General features: G+C 33.3%; 1 long non-coding RNA gene across 1 annotated transcript; it reads right to left on the bottom strand.

Annotated features, from left to right (window-relative positions):
• Positions 1-14,403: 14,403 nt before the first annotated feature.
• On the bottom strand, positions 14,404-15,866 carry LOC126854696 (uncharacterized). The gene is made up of 3 exons (XR_007688142.1): positions 15,579-15,866; positions 14,912-15,072; positions 14,404-14,809 (listed from the first exon to the last, which is right to left on the bottom strand). It is a non-coding gene; the product is annotated as an uncharacterized LOC126854696 (long non-coding RNA).
• Positions 15,867-16,056: the final 190 nt, after the last annotated feature.

The following is a 16,056-nucleotide window of genomic DNA, read 5'->3' as shown; positions in this document are numbered from 1 at the left end:
GTAAAAAATTTTGGAAATCTCGAGTTCCGACCGAAAACATCAGAGTTCTAAATTACATTCGATAAGACAAATATAATCGTGAAAACCACATGATCTTAGCTATTATAGTTACCGAAATATCGATTTTTTAAAATTAATATACTTTTGTAAAAAAATTTTGGAAATCTCGAGTTCCGACCGAAAACAGCAGAGTTCTAAATTACATTCGATAAGACAAATATAATCGTGAAAACCGCATGATCTTAGCTATTATAGTTACCAAAATATCGATTTTTTAAAATTAATATACTTTTATAAAAAAATTTGAAAATTACGAGTTCTGATCAAAAACGTCGGAGTTCTAAATTACATTCGATAAGACAAGTATAATCGCGAAAACCACATGATCTTAGCTATTATAGTTACCAAAATATCAATTTTTTAATATTAATACACTTTTATAAAAAAATTTTAAAAATCACGAGTTCTGACTGAAAACAATAAAATTCTAAATTACATTTAATAAGATAAGTATAATCGCGAAAACCGCATGGTCTTAATTATTATAATTGTCAAGATAGCGATTTTTTAAAATTAATATATTTTAACGAAAAATTGTAGTAAATACAAGTTCTAGTAAGAAATCTTAGAATTCCGAACTATATTCGATAAAACAAGAAAGAAAAAAAGTACAGATTTTATAACTCTATTATTTTATTATAACATAGTTTCTTAGATATCGCGTTTTAACTATACTTTATATACAATATGTATATTGAAAATTTCTATTTCTGATAAAAAATAATAGAGTTTCGAATCAATGTTGGATGAATCAGGAAAAACAATAAGAAATATATAATTTTTAATTTGTACAAATAAAAAAATTTTATTTATTTTGTATGTAAATTATCGTGTGTGGTACAACAATTTTTTGAGGTGGAATATAATTTTTTTTTTTTAGGCCATCGTATTCGTACCACGACAAACCTGTATATGCTATAGCCGTGTAATGACCTATCGTATCAAAAGATTTAGTTGGGTTTCCTTTATAATCTATTATTCCGCAAACTGTATAGATTTTTTCTCCAAGTTTAATAATTTTAGTAAAACTTTCAAGCGTTACGTTTTTTTACATTCAACATTATAATTTGAATCTGAAATTATATTTGTATCAAGAAATACGTGAGGACCATAATCATGTGTTCTTTCTAAATTGGAGCAACATTTTTTGCACAACGCTTGGCTAATATTTAAATTCTCTGTATCATTAATAGCTTCTTGTACATAATTGAATCCTTTTTTTAATAATATTTCTATATTAATACATAAAGTAGGTAAATTTCTGCATTGCATAAAGTTACAACTGGAGCATTTTGTAAATCTAGAAACACTTGGTAAAAGACTAGGACCATGCGGTTTTCGCGATTATATTTGTCTTATTAAATGTAATTTAGAATTTTATTGTTTTCAGTCGGAACTCGAGATTTCCAAAATTTTTTTACAAAAGTATATTAATTTTAAAAAATCGATATTTCGGTAACTCTAATTGTTAAGGTCATGTGGTTTTCGCGATTATACTTGTCTTATCGAATGTAATTTAGAACTCCGACGTTTCTGATCAGAACTCGTAATTTTCAAATTTTTTTATAAAAGTAATTAATTTTAAAAAATCATTATTTTGGTAACTATGATAGTTAGGAGCATGTGGTTTTTGTGATTATACTTGTCTTATCGAATGTAATTTAAAACTCTGCTGTTTTCAATCGGAACTCGAGATTTCCAAAATTTTTTTACAAAAGTATATTAATTTTAAAAAATCGATATTTCGGTAACTATAATAGCTAAGATCATGCGGTTTTCGCGATTATATTTGTTTTATCGAATATAATTCAGAACTTCGATATTTTTGATCAGAACTCGAAATTTCGAAAATATATCTCTGATGTTTGAAGTCAATTTTTAAAACTAAAAATTGCAGAACTTTTGCAAAAAAGTATTAGGAACTATATAACTATTCAAAAAAACATCAAAACTATGCTCAGAACTATTTAATTTTGATATGTCTAAAAACGCGAAGTTGGCACCCCTATTTTTCAAATTCTGCTTTTATTGTTATAATGAACAGAACTCTTTATAAAAATTATCAAGAACTCTTTCCTTTGTTCTAAATAATTCAGAACTCTAAACAGAACTATGGTATCGTAACATAGGGGTGCCAACATCACACAGCCAATTAAAGGTTTATTATTATAACTATACGTGCGTGACTTTATTTTTCGTGTGCTGTCTCCCTTGTACGTGTTCCGTGTGTCGTCGCGCTCTACGTCTCGCGTCGCTCCGAACAGAGTTGTTTAGTGTTTTGAGTTTTGAAGTGCTTGCTTTAATTTTGTTCTGTTTTCTATAGTCCTTTATTATTTCAAACTTGGGTGTATTCACATTACTTAATACGATCATTTTTACATGAAATGCATGTCTTTTTTATTCCTTCGTGCTATCGTATGTCTGATGTGCCAAAAGGGTTTCGTGTTAAATAACTTTGTATAGCAAATATATATATATATATATATATATATATATATATATATATATATAAATGCTGTTAAATGTTCGATTGCCGACACGATCAGTAAGCAGCATTTCGAAATTGTTAATTGAAATGCGGCCATCGATAGTAGAATTTGTTCGTAAGCCACGGGAATTACATTTCTTGAGTTTATGAAAAGCCACAGAGTTGATACTTTTTCTTTTATATATTGGCCCCATTATTTTGAAGAATTATATTAAGAAAAATATCTACAGGAATTTTTTAACATTGCATGTAGCTATTCGGCTATTGTGTTTTCCAAATCTTTTACATATTACTTATGCGGAACCTTTATTACAACACTTTGTGCAGTCATTCATAATCTTATATGAGTCACAGCATACATCTTACATTATACATGCACTAATTCATTTAGCAGATGATGTTAGAAAATTTGGATCTTTAGATACATTCAGCGCTTTTCTATATAAAAATTATTAAAAAACAATAAAACAGTTTCTCAGAAAAGCTGAACGTCTCTTACAACAAATTCACAATCATTTAGAAATGGAATATTGCTCATCGTTTGAGAAAGAACATAGAAAAATGGGTGTACATGGAACACACAATACGGTTCCAATTTTACCTGGAATAAATGATCCTCAATATTCAACATTTTCAAGAGTAGATTTCACTCTATCTATTCATGATTCAAATAACTGCTGTGGTTTAAATGATGGTTCAATTATTATCATATTGAGAATATTGTCACTAATGCTGCTAATGATCTTTGTATTATTGGTCGAAAATTCATCAATTTGAATGACCTGTATACTGAACCATGTACATTCTCCTTATTGGGAATATATAAGGTAACAGAATGTGAAAATTTATCAATCTGGTCTTTAACTTTTGTTACAATAAAATATGTAAAATTCAATTTTTGTAATACATTCGTACTTCTACCATTGCTGCATAATGTACGTATATCGGTTCTTTATATGTCCCGTTGATATGTACGTTGTGTACATTGTATGTATATTTTAGGTTTAATATATTTCATTTGCAAGATGGCTCTTCCGAACGATCTATTGCATTTACTAGAATTTGAGGAATACAAGTAATATCTAATAATTGGGTACAAAAAGATATCAACAAATGTTGGTATCCCAATTATAAAACAGATCAACATATCATTAAAGCAATAAAAAAAACGACAAACGCCTCAAGATAATTGGTTGATGTATCCAATTAAAAGAGTATTTGGTATATATGGTAAGTGAACGTAAACTTCCGTTTCCGTTGTCGGGTAGTGTGCTTAGAGGTGGATTGTCGTGTGTGTTTTGCAGGCATTGAGGGATAAAGTGAGGAGTGGAAGAGGAATGAGTGTGATAGTGTGGAAGCGTGAGTGTGAGAGAGTGTAGATAGATGAAGGGTGAAGCGGGGAGCACACTTTTGCATAAGCGCATAACAATAAGCATAAGGAAATTGATTGGTTCATTTTCTTATGCATACATTTGTGGACCAATCAATTTCTTTATGTTTATGGTTATGCGCTTATGCAAAAATGTGTGCTCCCCGCTTAAAAGTGGAGGCAAGGTGTAGGGGCGAATATAAGGTTGTAAAGGAAGGTGCGGGATAGTGACAGTTAGGCCATAGGGTATAGATAGCAGAGAGTGGATTAGCGGATAGAGGCGAAGTAAATCGAAACCTGGTCCATCGGTCAGGCGCTGCGAAATCTCATTGCAGGTCGAAATCAAAAGCATCAGGCATCAGATCGATCAGATCGATCGAAGAGATGATCGAGATCTCGAAAATCGAAAATCAAAGATCGTCGATCGAAATAAAGTCGGCGGCATCGCATCGAAGATCCGGAAAATCAAAATCAAAGTCGCGTCAACATCGCATGGCATCATCGGCGCGATCCATCATCCGAGATCGAAATCGTGCATCAATAAAGGGCGAACTGGATCATCAAAATCCGTCGAAATCGGATCACGATCGGCGCTTCGGCAATCAAAATCCAGAATAATCGTCGCGTCGACAATAAAATCCATCAGAAGATCAAAGTCGCATCGAGATAGAAGGCAATCATCCGGATCGCATCAAGGTCCGTCGATCGCTTTTCATCCGCTTTTCGTCAGATCGTTCATCGGCGCATCCGTCAGGTCAGAATCTCAGGAGTCGTGGATAAGTCCATCGGCATCGTCGATAAAGATCGTCAGAAATCGGATAAAAAGCGTCGAGATCGAAGTCAGCTTCCAAGATAAAGCAAAGATCGACACGTTAATTCAGTGCAAGGATCGCGCGCTGGCAAATCGGATAATAGATGTTAAGCATCAGCTTTCGTTAGATTCCGACGATCACGGCAGAAGATCATCGCGTCGTCGGAAAATCGTCGCAAGAAAAGGCATGGAAGAACATCGGAGAATAAATCGTCACGAGAAATCGCGTCGTCATCGAAAGAATCGATCATCGATCGATCCGTCGAGAAATCGAGTGTCGGAGTAATCGACGAGATATCGAGGCTAGATCTCGGACGGTCGGCATCGATGCTATAATGGTCGAGGACTTTACATTAAGGAAGAATCTAACATCAGAAGACAGGAGAAGTCAAATCAAAATGCTCAGGAAGGAAGTGTAAGAATGGATCGCGCAAATTAACGACAATGGTCGAATAGGATCTCTCGAGAGTAGATCGAGAGAAAATCCGAGCGTCGATTATAATGTTAAGGGACAAAATCGCGAGATCGTCACCGTCGCAAGAATGTGGTCGAACTCGATCAATCGATTGGATAAAGAGATCAGGATCGCGAGGACAAATGCATCGATCACGACGAAAGTCCGGGAAAACTCGAAAAATCGTCGTGGATCAGGGTAAAGCATCAAGATCCGTCAGAGGTGCGATGGATGCTCAAAGAATCGCTTTTGCGAGATCGTCCGGATACTAAAGTCTACGGCATCATCGCGGATCAAAGTCGGCGAAGGATCAGGCTTTCGCAAAACGATCAAACGAAATCGAAGAAAAGTCAAATCGCGCTCGGTCAGATCGAAAGACTGTCGGCATCGTCAGGAAATAGGATAGATATTCGCGTAGGGAATATCAGGATGTGAATGTGATAGGTCTAAGGATCGGTATAGAATGGATGCGAAGGAGAAACGCAAAGAATGAGATAAAATGGTCAGTGATTGGGAATGACAGTGGATAAGATAGCAGTAGGGATGGATGGAATCCAGCGGAGGTGGAGGACACGGAGGAGAACGTGGAGGAATGGATGTGGAGAATATGTAATAGGGTTTGTAAGGGAGAGGGATGGATAGATGAGTGAAATGAGGGGGTGATTGTGCCAATATTAAAGAAGGGGGAGGGGAAGAGGGCAGAAGAGTATAGGGAGGTGTCGCTGACTCCGACGCTTTATAATGTGTACGCCTCGGTGCTGGCAGATAGACTGAGCGAAGAGGTGGAGAAAAAAGGATTGGTGCCGCAGAATCAGACGGGTTTCAGGAAGGGATTAGGGACAATGGATAACATATTTGTGCTGAATTATTTAGTGAATAGGCAATTGAGCAAGAAGAAAGGAAAATTAGTGGCATTTTTTATAGACCCTAAAGCAACTTTTGATTCAGTTGATAGAAGGAAATTGGTGGAAGCGATGAGTGAGAGGGCGGTGAGGGAAGGGCTGGTCAGAAGGAGCGAGGATATCTTGAGGGAGACTAAAAACAGGATGAGGAAGGGAGAGGATTTGGGAACAGGATTTTGGACAGGAAGGGGAGTAAGGCAGGGGTGCCATTGAGCCCTCACTTATTCAATTTGGTAACGGCGGATATGGAGGAGATAATGAGTAGAGGAGGATGGGGAGGGGTTAAGTTGGGGGACGAAGATTTATATCTTGGCATACGCGGATGTGGTTTTGATTGCGGAGGAGGAGGATGGGATGAGGAGTATGATTGAGAGGTTAGAGGGCTATTTGGAAAAGAAGGGGTTGGAGTTAAATGTAGGAAAGTCGAAACTATTAAGATTTAGGAAAGGAGGAGGGAGAAAGGAAGTTAAGCTGGTGGAAAGGAAAGGTGATAGAGGAGGTAAAAGAATTCTCTTATTTGAGTTATGTAATACAGAGGAATGGAGGACAGGAAGCACAGATAAGAGATAGGTTAAGGAAGGGTGCTGCTGTAATGGGTCAGGTTTGGGAATGGGAAAAAGAAAATTTAAGAACGATTGGGGAAGAAGATTATGGCTCTTCGATAAACTGGTGTGGACGGTGATGGGGTATGGGATGGAAATTTGGGGATGGAGAGAGAGGAAGGAGTTGGAGAAGCTTCAGGAAAGGTATTTAAGATGGGTGTTAGAGTGGAATGGGGAAACCAGGCTGATAAGGGAGAATTGCAGAGGAGAAGTCAGAGGTAGAACCAGAGAGCGTGGGTATTCGACAAAAGGTTGAAGGAAGGTAGGAGGAGTGGGATCGCGAGGAGGTGTTGAGAAGAGTTGAACGAGAAGAGTAAGAAGAAGAAGGATCTGTCGAAGTAGAAAGATGTGGGTTCTTTGAAGACAGAGATATGGGCATGGTGGAGGTCAGAGTCAAGGAGTCGTTCGACTATTGTGAAAAAGGATATAGAGATGGATAAGAAGGAACGTTGGGAAAGGATAGAAGGGTCAAGATACAACAGGTGCTACGAAAAAATCAAGGGGAGTGGAATACCAGAGTATCTGAAGAGTGATTGGGAGGAAAGTAGATGAGAAATGGAATGGAACGTACAGGATGGGAATGGAATGGAGCGGATCTGGAATGGAAGGATGTGGAGAGAAATGTGAAGGAAGGAGGTAACATGGAGCATGGAAATGGAAAGATAGGAATGGGAGAGAATGGTAGGGAGTGAAGATGGAGATGGAGAATGATAGAAGATATGAGATGAGAGAGAGAGAGAGAGAGAGAGAGAGAGAGAGAGAGAGAGAGATTGGAAACATGATATAAGTCGGTCGCGGAGGTCCCAAGCTAGAGTAGGGCAAATAGCGTAGTGTGTGTGTGTAGGTAGTTTAGAGATAGTTAGAAGATAAGTTAGAATTAAGTTAGTTGTAAGCTAGTGTTAAGATAGCTGTAAGTATTATGTAAGAGATTGTAACCCCAAAGGGATTCAATAAATTTATATATCTATCTATCTATATGGTAAGTGAACGTATCACAAGGATTCTTAATTTGCTGTCTATGTATAATTTGCAAAGAATTGCGAAAAACTATTGTTGATAAAGATTATTATAGATATGTTATATTTTTATAGACTTCTATTGTGAAGCACGCAATAAATTAAAAAAAACAGAAATGAATTCCGATATTAATACTGATACCGACGATAAAGCACAAAGAAAAATCAAAGTCAGAAAACAGATTGATACTGGTGATGATGAAAGCGATGATGAAACAGATAATGATCATGATAGTGATCCGCTCCGCCTACCATCATATCAGAAAGCGCCTATAGTTGTTTATACGAGTAATTAATATTAAAATTGTTTTTATTAAGCGTGTGTTTTGAAATATTCGTATACGTTTGAGGCCATTGAATATTCATTGAAAAAGTCTGAAAAATAAAAACATTTAAATCTGACTTTATAGTCGAGCAGTGACATATTTAAAGAATATTTAGAATTCTGATAAACCGTTAATAATATCACGATAATATCGTCTCTTATATTTTAAATAATCTTCTGTATTATAAGATCTTATAGATATATATGTATGTACACTCATATATACAATTTTATATATTTTTTCAGATACGTACAAAGGAGATGCACGCAAACATACCCAAAAAAGAACTAAAGAATATATTAAAATAAGTAGGTCAATTCGATATCGTACATTTTCAGTCAAGATGTCAATTAGCAATTCTTTTTAACTGACTATTTTTTATTTTAAATAATCTGTATTGTAAGATCTTTTAAATATATGTACATGCACTGATAATACAATTTTATATACTCTTTCAAATATGTACAAAGGAGATACCCAAGGATCTCCCATCTCCCATAGGGAGATACCCAAAGGAGATAACCATACACAAAAGGGAAATGAAGAATATATTACAATTAAAAGTAAGTAGAACATAATTCGATATTATACATTTTCAGACAAGATGTCAATTAGCAATTTTTTAGCTTAGATTAATTTTAGATTAATGAACGCTATTCTGTTTAAGACAAAAATATTTTACTTTTTTTTTAAATTTAGTAAATATAAAAGTTTATATCGAAAAATATATCTTGAAAAATATATTTTTTATCTTGAATGCTAATATTTTCTAAAATGTCAATGGAAATGAAATATTTGTTTACTGTTCATTTAACCGAGAATAGTAGTTCAAAAATTATGCTTTACCGAAAACGAGTCACAATGTAGCTTATTTATATTATATATATTTGTGTTATTTTTAAATTATCTTTATCGTATGGATAGAACGTTAGCAGATATAAAATTTGACATAAATCATCTCATTGAGCAATATCAACTTATATTAACTAAAATGAATTAAAATAATGGTTTCAATCTGAAGCGAGAATGTCATAGCCCTTTGCCAAATGACGAATTAAGCAAATTGTCTTTCCCTCTGAAAACTGTAGAAGAACTAGAATGTTTACAATGCAAGCTTTTTTCAAATGAAGAAGGATTAAAAGAGCGTATGGTGAGTTATGCAAAGTAACATATATACAAATATACTAGCATTCATTAACTAACATACTGTAACGTCCTGCCAATTTTAAAAACTATATTTTAGCTAGTAATTTAAGTACCGCTTTTATCCCTGCAAAATATCTATGGAATAATTATGTAATCCATTTGCTTTTATTTTAATTGATAACTAATTTCATTAATCACTTATCTTTTTAGTTCCATATGGTTATTTAGCCTAAAAACCGAATATATTTTAATCCTTTTAGTATTAATAATAGATGGCGCAAAGAATTGAGAATTCCTTAGATCGACGAATCAGAAAGCATTATTTAGAATTAGCTAACTGTACAGCAGTGACTTTCTAGAACTAATCTGCTGATTTAAGATTTAAGACTTTAAAAACGGACTTGCGAGCGAATTTCACACTCGATAATATCAATACTAATACTTAGCTTTTAAGATTTTAATATTTAATCACACAGACAAATATATATAAAAATAACTCACTCTTAAATTGAGGAGTAAATGCGCCGTACTTTATGGAATCATAAAACATATATAATAATAATAATTTGTTGAAAATATTTATAATTATTTTATCCAAAACATCACATACAAAACTTTCAATACTATATTCAATACAATTTATCTTTATAAATAATTAAAATTATATTAATTAAAACAGGTTATTATATAATGCGCGAATGCTTCCATAAATGATCTTAATAAAATTAATATGCTTTATTGTAGTATCGATCAAGCAACCATAAATATAAATTTAAGAGGCTTATATTCTATGGAATCATAAATTATATACATTACATATATATTATCTAAAATATCTATTTTCTAAATTATAGAATGCCATAACTTTATATAAATTGTCAACTTATTATCAGAACTGAAATAAATAGAACAAATGATTCCATAAATTAATAAGCATAAATATTAACCATATTATTAAGGATTTTATATTATAAAATATTAATTAAGCTGAAAAGAATGCGCATAAGAGGCCTCATAGCAGTGAAACCTGATATTGCGAGCGATAAGTCGAACGGACTCGCGACGGCTACGACCACGAGCGCCGAAACTTAATAGGCAAATACATATCGATCGACAATTCTCAGAAAAATTGTTGTTATAAATCTTTCTTCTCGGAAGTCCTCCACTGAATCATCCTAAGAACATTCCAGAGCGCAACGCGTGATCTGCACACGGCCCGAAAACCCTTTGTTTCGACAGTATATAAGCCGGCTATTTCGAACCTCAGAAGCATTCAATTAAAAGGTCTTCAAGCATTCGGGTCATTCAATTAAAAGGTCTTCAAGCATTTGAGTTATTCAATTCTTACATTCAAGCATTCGAGTTATTCAATTGAAAAGTCTTCAAGCATTCATTTTTAGTCAGCATTATTCATTATTATTTCATTACTATTTCGTACAAGTATTCGCTCCGTATTATTCGTTCATTCATTCACTCACGAACTCATTTTCGAATCATTCATCCGCTCTGCACCTGGTCATTGTTCGCGTACTATTCGCTATACAATTTCGATTACCATATTAATTGTTATTACTGTCGAGTCAGTGTTAAGTTGTGTAAAACTAAGGAAATAACAAAAAAACTTTGTGCATACGTCTGTGTACTTTTATCCGGCCTACCTCATCCACGACCGAGGTCTTAAAGGACGAGAGAAGGGCCTAACAAAGTACGATCAGAACTTGAGCAGAAGGAAGGTTTTTCCTGCCACATCACGGTAAGTACTTACAATTATTATAAATCCCCGTCTTTCCATAAATATTAGAAACTTTATTTGAATTGACTGACAACCCCTAATATCATTCAATTACCTTTTCATCCTCTAAATAATAAAAAATCCCCTGTCAAGCATTAGAAAGTTGCTGACAGTTTCCAGTCAATTTTAATCTATTATCCTACTATTATTTAAAACATCCCCATAATATCAATACTAAGTAAAATTTATAAATTCCATGCAAAATATACACTACTGTTGTCATTTAAACCCGACTTAATCTTGCAACATTTTGTTCTATTTCCCGGAAATCCATTGTTGCCGAGCGCTTATGGTGCCCCTGGCGACTCCCTCTTTTCTTCTTAAATTTTGAATATAATCCTTAAATCTCGTTGCCGAGCGCTTACGGTGCCCTGGCAACCTTCTCCTTTCTTTTTGAATTCTTTATATAACCCTTAAACCTAGTTGCCGAGCGCTGATCAAAGTGTCCTGGCGGCGTTTCTTATCGATTTAAAAACCTCCCACAAGAAATGACAACAGGAGATTAAATTGAAATCAAATTTATTATCTAATTTTCTGAACACAACCCAATCTTTGAACCTAGTCGCCGAGCGCTGATTACGGTGCCCTGGCGACATTACCTATTCTTCCTAAGATTCCATCGTTGCCGAGCGCTTATGGTGCCCCTGGCGACTCCCTCCTTTCTTCCTAAATTCTGAATATAATCCTTAAACCTCGTTGCCGAGCGCTTATGGTGCCCCTGGCGACTCCCTTTTTCCTAAATTTTGACCTCGTTGCCGAGCGCTTATGGTGCCCCTGGCGACTCCCTTTTTCCTAAATTTTGACCTCGTTGCCGAGCGCTTATGGTGCCCTGGCGACTTCCTCCTTTCTTCTTGAATTCTTTATATAACCCTTAAACCTAGTTGCCGAGCGCTGATCGAGGTGCCCTGGCGGCGTTTCCTATCAATTTAAAAATCTCCCACAAGAAATGACAACAGGAGATTAAATTAAAATCAAATTTATTATCTAATTTTCTGAACACAACCCAATCCTTGAACCTAGTTGCCGAGCGCTAATTACGGTGCCCTGGCGACATTACACATTCTCCCTAAAATTCCATCGTTGCCGAGCGCTTATTACGGTGCCCCTGGCGACATTCGATCTCTTTTCTAAACCTTCCCTTTCTATCAGAAATTTAGAGTCATAATATAATCAAGTATTGATATTAAATAAAAAACCTTATCCTTTAGACAATTCTCATAATAAATTAATTCGATCTAACTAACTCTCTATTATTTAATGTCCACGATTTATTAATTACTCTTAATTTCTATTATAATATTCTTTTCCGAATCTTAATTCTATAACTCTTGTACCGTTTCTAATTATTATTATATCTTAAGTAATAAGCCCCTTGCATATGGCGCACCCGCAATACAAGCGGACTTGCCGCTAAAACGCAACCATAATCGATATCTTTCTTTTATTATAATATTAAAGGTCTATTCTTTAAATCTGATTAACCTTCGAATTACGTATACCTAGTTGCGTCCATATCCCTAGAATACCTAGTGAAACTTCCTAGTAACCAAATAGTTCCGCGCCTACATCATTCCCCTAGATCCACTAGATTAGTCCTAGCTCTCGGCGTCCCTGGGGTATAGCCGGTGGAAGCAGGTTGCCCTATAAAAGTAGAGAGCAATCTTTTTCTCACTAACTGAGGTATAGAGAGAGAAAGAGCGTCGCTGAGACGTAACAAGAGCAATCTTTTTCTCACTAACTGAGGTATAGAGAGAAAAAGAGCGTCGCTGAGACATAACAATACTAATATACATTTGTTTTAGGTATGCTTTTAAAATATTTCAGTTCAGCATATTGGCAGTTATTGGTGGAAGTACATACAAAGAAATGGCTAAAAGAATGCTTATATATATTTTTACGAATGAAGTAGCTAGTTTGTACAGTTGGGTGGGAGGAAAAGGAAAACGAAAACTTCATCATTTAAAGATAATGAAATTAATGTTTAGTAAGTAAAAAGTAAGTAAAAAATAATTTTTATTAAACACATCTTTCGGATATTAAAATACTATTGCATGTTAAAATTTCCACATATCAGTTTCAACAAATCAGTTTATTTATTCAACGTTTTAACAATTCTAATAATTAAATTTTTTAAAAACATTTTTTTTGCTTACTGTAATGTTATGATATCGCGAAGACATGAAAAAGCATTACATAGAAATAGTATAAAAATACAGAAAATAAAACATTAATAAACTGTTTGTAGAAGTCGTCAGGAAGATATTCCCTAATGTCACAGAGAAAGATTTTGAAACAAAATGTAAAGATTGGTTTTGACACGCGAAACACAGATTCGAGAATGAAAAACGGCGGCAAAATAATTCGACGCAGGTAAGAATTTATGTTAAATATATTTGCTAATAAATAACTATCTGTCACTATTTCATATATTTTTATGATTATGTGTACTGGGTATTTCAAAGATATTGCGCAGTTTCTCTGTCGACAGACATTAAACTCCAAACTAAAAAGAATGTGGTGTATTTCATTGTTTCAGCAATAACCAGTTGCCAGAAGCATAATTTTTACATCGAAGCAACAATTATCATATGCAATCGCTGATGTGACACTGACGAATATTCGTATAACGCCTGTGCGCTATATATATATATATATATATATATATATATATATATATACACAATATATCTATATAAATATCCACTGAATACTAATATGGATGTCCAATGGATATTGGCCTACATATCCTGTGGATATTTATGAGATCTCGTATTGCGGACATTTGGATATTTAAAGCATGTCTAATAGCTGTTTCCTACATATTCATGGATATCCCTCATGCACATTGAGAACATGCAGTAGATATCTAATATATACATTAATTTCTGTATGGGTATAAACCGCCGTCTTTCTCTAAATATTAGAAATTATTTCAATTGACTGACAACCCCTAATATCATTCAATTACCTTTTCATCCTCTAAATAATAAATCCCCTGTCAAGTATTAGCAAGTTGTCCACACAGCACACTTTATTCAAGGATGATGTCCTGCAGACATCATTTTGGGATATCGCAATAACTATTCAACATGCCCAGATAGTCTATTCGGTGGATATACAGAATATGCACAAGTCTCCCCTTATGTGATATCTTATGAATATTTTAGGTGATATCCTGACGATATTCGAGTGAGCTCAAGAAATATCAAGATATGTTATTATAACACTCGATATTCTATAGATATTTTTATACAGGAAAAATCGTGGTTCGGGGGAAGAAATGGGACAGATGATTATATTTAAAAAACAAAATCTAAATTGCAAAATAAATTATTTATTAAAAATCAGTTTCAGTCCGCTCATTAATTTGTTCCACTACTTTTGGCTTATTACTCTTTCACTACTAATTTTTTTTCATATTTTATAAATGCAAATTCATACCGCTACAAAGACAATTCGAAGTACATTTTGTAAGTTAGTCACTTTAAAAACATAACTCTCAAAAGTACTTCTTAAAAATAACACAACTGTAAATAGCCGCTCTAAAAACATAACTCTCAAAGGTACTTTTTAAAAATAACACAACTGTAAATAGCCGCTCTAAAAACATAACTCTCAAAAGTGTTTCTTAAAAATAACATAATTGTAAATAGCTTTAAAAAACGTATCTCTTAAAAGTATTTCTTAAATATAACAACGCTTAAAGTAATATTATTGATAAGTCACGCTTGGTCATTATCATTTGAAGGTTTCCATGTCTTTCCTTAGCATGTCTTAGCCAATCAGTTATACACTTTTTTATTCCATATAGCGTTGCATCGTTATGCAATTGCATTATAATTCCTGAGAAATGAAGTAATATATATCATTATTTTATAAATATTAAAAATTAAATGATATCATCAATTATATTATATCATATATTATAAATTATAATGAACTTACTTTCTAGAACTTTGTGAATTGATGACTCCTCAAGTTTTTCTTTATTCTGTTTTGCTCCAGTCGAACTACATAGCATAGCTACACTATCCGACATTAATTTTCCCATGATGGTATACGTAGTTTTTTATGTCATTACCTTTACATTTTACAAATAGTTCCAACTGCAATTTAAAAATGATGAACTTAAAGATAAATGTATGAGCAAGTGAATGTCTTTTGTATTTTTCATTAAAGAATTCACAAAAGATATTTTAAAGTTTGATGCAATAATAATTTAATTTTAATTCTACACTAATTCTACATTATTGTTTATTAATGCTTGGACAAACTGCGGTATCAATCTTTTTTGTTTCTATCTTTAAAAAAATAATTTTTTTTGAAGATAGGAAGATGCACGTAGATAATAAAATAGCATATACAAGCATATATAAACAATAGTGTAAACATTTCACAAATTATATTTTAATAAAAGCATTAATGTAAAAAAGACAAAATAACAATAAAATTATTGTAGAATTTTCGTATACTAATATTCTAACAGTATACAAAAAAAAATATATTATCTTTAGTAAGATTTTCGTAACAATTTTTTGCGTATTTCCCAATATAATGCACTACGAGTAGATAAAGTTGACTTAACAATATAAAAAAATTAAATATTACATACTACATTTTTTCTGTACCCTTTATCTATCTTCCATTTATCTTCAGCCGCATGAAAATCTGCAAGTGTTTGTGCAGGAAGATACTTGGGATAAAAACCATCAGTGTCCACATTTATGTCTGATATTGATGTTGTCATGTTTCTGTTCGTTAATGTTTTTTCTGTTATATTTTGCAGCATTTTCTCGCATTTCTTTGCTCTTAAATTATTTTCAACTAAAAGTTGTAATACTTGTTGTTGATGAAGATTTGGCAGACTTGCAACATATGTAGTAAACTGATTATTATGTTCATATAATGTTATGAATTTTCTAGTTGATATTATGACATTTTTAAGTGAGCATTATTATTAATATAATTGTTTATAAATATAATTAATAAAACATAATATAAAACATAATTGTTTTAGATTCAAATATTACATACAATCTTATACAATAAAATAATAATATTCTATAGCAATATTGAAATTAAGGTTTTAC

The sequence above is a fragment of the Cataglyphis hispanica genome, chromosome 1, assembly GCF_021464435.1.
Source record: "Cataglyphis hispanica isolate Lineage 1 chromosome 1, ULB_Chis1_1.0, whole genome shotgun sequence".
NCBI lineage: Eukaryota > Metazoa > Arthropoda > Insecta > Hymenoptera > Formicidae > Cataglyphis > Cataglyphis hispanica.
The sequence above is the reverse complement of the archived record's forward strand: the minus strand, read 5'-3'. Positions and strand labels throughout refer to the sequence as shown.